Below are 5,082 nucleotides of genomic sequence, written 5' to 3' on the forward strand. Positions count from 1 at the left end.
GTCATCAATGGCCGGTACCACCACCTCCAGCCCAGTCTCAGCTGGGCCTGGCCAGGCTCCTGTGCCTCCAGTCCCCTCAGCACTCCCACCCGTGCCGTGGCAGCCTCCAGGTCATTTCATTTTTACCAGCTATAGGTTTCGCCAGGGATAATCAGCTGTGCTGGCACTGGGCCGTGGATTCTGTAGGTTTGAGGAGGGCAAGAAGAGGGGCCAGGTTAGGGCTGAGGGGTGTAGCTTGGTGGGGAGGAGTGAGGAGTAAGAGGTGAGCAGGAGGGAAGGGGTAGATTGACCTATTTTCCCTCAGGCAGGAGGCTTCTAGGGGTCAGTGACTTTGATACAGATTTTTCCAGTTTCCCACCCCATGCAAATCCTGGATTGCTATTGTTTTTCTCTGAGGGAGGCGGAAATGTAGAGAATATCCCCAAATTCGCTGTTATTCTTCAAGTCCCTTACACACTAGCGTAGGTGGTCCAGGTACACAGAGGCCTGTGCACAGAAGGGAGGCTCTGAGACAGAATGCACTGGCTGAGACTCCAGGCAGAAGCACATTGGCACAGGGCAGTGTATGTCAACACTCTGGCACAGCGGCAGGAGAGGAGCTGGCCTGCAGACTGCCACAGGCGGGACAGAGGGGACAGAGAGTTAACGTTTAGGCCTGACTGACGAGGCCCACTCAAGAGCACACATCACGGCACACATGCCTCAACTCCAGGCACAATCTGAAACATTCCCAGGCTGCAGGGGTTATGCACAGTGGTTGCGTGGGCTTTTCCACCACAGGGCTTCAGCCAGGCCTTTACCTTAAGTGCTGCCCCACAACCCCTGGAATGCTGGGATGCTGTCCGCCCTGGCCATGGCTTTGAGGAACCCATACAGAACAGGCAGGCAGTTAATAAAAGGAGAAATCTGGCCTGAAAGGTGGCTCTTTGCCCTCATTTCGATGTTTAAAGGAGCAGGGGCCAGATACAACGTAATATCTACAGTGTATTAGAGTAAAGGGTAAACTGGGGAAGCCACAGAGCCCCGCTCCTGTCTGCGCTCCTGTCACGGAATACCCATGGTGACTCCCATCCCCCATTACTTAAAGGGAGAGAAAGGTCAGTTAGGACTGGGCAGCCTGGCGGTCATATCTGTGGGGCCCACACATGTCCACACCAGAATCAAGACCCACAAGACACCTGTCTACTGCACAGAAAGGCCTCGAATGCACAGCATCCTGTAGGTAGGTATACTGCAGCCACTTCTTGCAGAACTAGATACATATAGACTGCCCAAGCCACACACGAATACTGATACTATAGGCTGTATACATGAAAACACATTCTGGGCACATACTGATGCATTGTACACACATTTATATCAGATGTCACACACACATCATTTTATATGCAGACCTTGATTGCACGGTGGAAGTCCGGCACTCAGAATTGCACACATTACACCACTCACAACAAGCACTCATGCCTCTCCTGTGGGGAATCCGTAGGTAAGGTCAGAAAGTGCAGAGTAGAGTATTGGTATATGTACAAATCTGGGTAGAAACATAGGAGAGAGAGATTGTGATAGATGATAGAGAGACAGACAGATGGCAGGTGGGTGACACCCGTCAGGGCTTAGGCCTCCAAAGCTGAAAGCTGCTGTGGAGTCTGACAGCCTCCTTTTTGCCATGGAGAAGGAAGAATGGTCACTGGATGCCCAAAACTTGCTTTCTCTGTTGGTATGTTGAAAGAAGGAAGGATTTTAACTCCACAGGTTTATCTCCTGTCCCCAGACAAAAAGGCATCTGCTCCACAGTGTCACCAGTAAAGCCCTTCCAGGAGTCACTCTCCAGCAATGTGATGTCTCTCCTTCCACTCATAAATTCCGATTAGGCCATTGGGGAGGATCAATCCAGACACTCGACACCATGGGAGGCGGCTACTTCTTTGGGTTTCTAGGCCTAAGTTCTGGGTGAGCCATTTAAAAAGAAAAAATAAAATGAGGGTAGGGGACATATTCTCTCATCTAGGACATCATTCTGTGCACCAAAACAGGCTCAAGCTGGGTTGAACCTAGGCAGTCCCTTCCCCAAATTCCTACCACCTGGGTTAATATTGCCTGAAATGTGCCATCATGAGGAACGTTTTTCGGGTCAGTAAACACAGGCAGAGATTCTGACACTGCGTTCCAGGCCTTAGAACTTGGAAGCTCTCGCCGTTGTCTGGAGGTCCTGGTTCTAAGTAAAGGTGCACGCGAGAACCTTCCGCTTCACGCAAGCACAGCGCGCAAGGCCCCACTAGCGCGCCCAGGGCACCTTTGGGCCTGGCCGCCTCCCTGCCCAGCGCAGCCTGTGTAAAGCCCATGTGCTGCTATGGGGACAAAAGGAAATCGGAAGTCAAAATTAGTTTGGAAACGAGGGGCGCGAAATTCCAGGCACGTTTCTCCCTAATCCTCCTTACTTTCCAAATTAGACTTTCAAGTGAAGGCAAGTTTTCTGAAATTACCTCTTTGGCTCCTCCTCGGGCGCAAGCTGGCCTGGCCCGGCCCAGAGTGTCGGGAGGCTCCACCAGCCACGCCATCACAGGAAACTATGGGGGCTCTGCGCAGGGAGGGAAGGCCTGGGGCGGGAATCTGGTAGCAAAAGGAGATGATTTTTTTTTGTTTTTGTTTTTAAGTGTAAATCGACTCTGAAATATCATAGGAACTCGAGGGACTCTAGTAAATCCCAAAAGACAGAAGAAATTTCAAGGATACAGATCGAGATCCATAAAACAAGTCATCCAGTCACACAGACGCGCACACTCGCACACTCGGTCTGTAAGGGTGTTCATTCTGATTCTAGGCCCCACCCTCCTCAAACTACTCCTACCTTGCTCTCCCTACCCTCCCCACTTCGCTACAGTTGCCTCCTCACCCCCCCCCCCCCCCCCCCGCAAAAGGAAATAGACAAAACCTGTCAGTTCCACTCTGGTCGGATGTTTGGATTTGGCCACCTTGTGTGTTTCCCCTTAAAAAAAAAAAAAAAAGGCAACAACACCGAAAGACATCCAAATACTCCCCCGATGACCCATAAGGGCCACGACAGGCTACGATTTCTGGAGATCGTGGCCTGGCAGTTCCTGCTGAAGAAACTGGCTGTAGTCTCCTCCCTCTGTGCCCTCTCTGCCTTTTCACTCAGGATTTGGCTTTGGTTCTTTTCTGAAGAGCCCATTCCCATTCCCCATCTCCCTCCTCCAGGAAAAAAGCTCAGACCTAGCCTGAAAATTCTGCTCCAGCTCTGGCTGCGTCGCTGGAGTGGAAGGAAGATTGGGCCGACGCATCCCGGAGCTTCAGCACAGGGGCGGACAAAAACACCAGTCTCGGGGAGTGATAAGAAAATGGAGAATACTGTATTTGCTTTAGAAAGTTTTTACATATAGATAAACACGCAGTTAAGATAACAGTAAAAGCGCCCTATGGGGAGTGAGAGATATCTCCAAAGCAGCTAAGAAATACTTGAAATAGCTTTTGCATAAGAATACTACAGTCTCACTCTCCACTTTCGCTAGCGACGGGGGTCCCTCTTCCCAGCCCAGCCTGCCACGCACGCCTTGACTGCCCAGTGGACGCCAGGAACACCAAATGGGAGGGGATCCCAAAAAAGGAAAGAGACAGGTGAGCGGGGAGGGAGGAGAGAAAGAAAGAAAGGGAGAGGAGAAAAAGCAATATCATATACAGGCAATTTCTACACATATATTACAAACTGGGAAAATGACCGATCATTAAGATATACATAATTCATATAAAATTTTGAAATAAAAATAAAAATCTGTTACAGTCATAACTATTCTTTTTCCACATTTATAACCAGTACCCACACAGGCAGTGACAGAGTGGAGAGAAGAAGGTGCTTACGAAGAAAATGATTGTCTGCTGAACAAAAAACAGAAGATTGCATTTTGTTTGACCAATACTTGGACTTAAAAACAGAGAAAGAAAGAGCAAGCGAGAGAGAAAGAGCGAGAGAGAGAAAGAGAGAGGAAAAAAGAGAGAGAGCAACAAAAGGCGAGAAACATTTGCTATTTCCCTCTCCAGGAGTTCTTTTTTTTTTTTTTTTTTCCTTAAATTCCAAACGGAGATGGCGTTTTTATTTTTTTTCCTCTTTTTGTCTGTTTTGCTTTTGTTGTCTTGTCATCGTGGTGGTGGTCGGTTTTTGTATAGTCGACTCTTTTTAAATCGTTTTAAACTAGAGAGAATATTTTCCCAGATACAAATAAATCGTCATGCAGGTGGGGTGCCGGGTCCGTGGGAACCGAAAGGAGAAGCCGTGCTTGTCCTAGAAAGTATACAATTGTCACCTCTTTTATGTTTTCTGCCCGAAACATCAGCCTTTGTGACTGTCTGTTGGCGTCCCGGTCCTTTGGGGTGGCCGCAGTGGTAGGTGGTGGTTAGGGGTTGTTGATGGTTTGCGTTAAATTTATTTTTCTTGGTTTTTATATATTTTTGGCTGGGGTGGGAGCGTGTGTGTATTTGTGTGTGTATGATTGTGTATCCTGATTTCGGTTTGTTCTGGGGATGGAGGAGGAAGAGGAGGAAGAGGAGGAGGGGAGTGAGGAGGGGGAGGGGGAGGAGGGCGGCCTTGGGTATCATACATCACATTCCGAGTCGCTGGAGGTTACCGAGAGGATGGAGGTGCCGGTGTCTGCGCGCTCCGTCAGGCTGGACACACTGGTGGTGGGGCTGGCCGCCGTGGACGGTGACTCTGCCGAGCCGTGCGTGGGGCAGCCGGGCTCGGCCAGCGAGCGCATTCCGCTTGGGCCGATGGCCTGGTGCTGGAGCCTGCGGGAGACAGAGAGCGACGCCTGCCCTGACACAGCGGCCGCGCCACCGGGCTCCGCCAAGCTGCCTCCGCGGGCCCGCGCCTGCCGGGCCTGCCCACCGCCGGTGCTCTCATTCTGCCCCTTTCGCCACCGATCCCCCCCGCCCCGCGCCCGCTCAGCTCTCTGTGCTCATCTGTTCCTCCAAGCATCTGGCTGCTCCTTGAGCACCCCAGAGCCTCCCCAGCGCGGGTCTTGGCTCTCGTCTGCCCTCCTTGGGGCTCCCTCGAGCTTCTCAAGTCTTCCC

General features: G+C 51.0%; 1 long non-coding RNA gene across 2 annotated transcripts; it reads right to left on the bottom strand.

Annotated features, from left to right (window-relative positions):
- Window positions 1–3,346: 3,346 nt before the first annotated feature.
- LOC111740601 lies at window positions 3,347–4,794 on the bottom strand. 2 transcript variants are annotated; one of them, XR_002780675.1, is made up of 2 exons: window positions 4,638–4,794; window positions 3,347–4,294 (listed from the first exon to the last, which is right to left on the bottom strand). It is a non-coding gene; the product is annotated as an uncharacterized LOC111740601 (long non-coding RNA). The 2 variants fall into 2 exon arrangements; XR_002780676.1 differs by having other exon boundaries at window positions 4,611–4,794.
- Window positions 4,795–5,082: the final 288 nt, after the last annotated feature.

Source organism: Pteropus vampyrus, unplaced genomic scaffold (assembly GCF_000151845.1).
Source record: "Pteropus vampyrus isolate Shadow unplaced genomic scaffold, Pvam_2.0 Scaffold66, whole genome shotgun sequence".
NCBI lineage: Eukaryota > Metazoa > Chordata > Mammalia > Chiroptera > Pteropodidae > Pteropus > Pteropus vampyrus.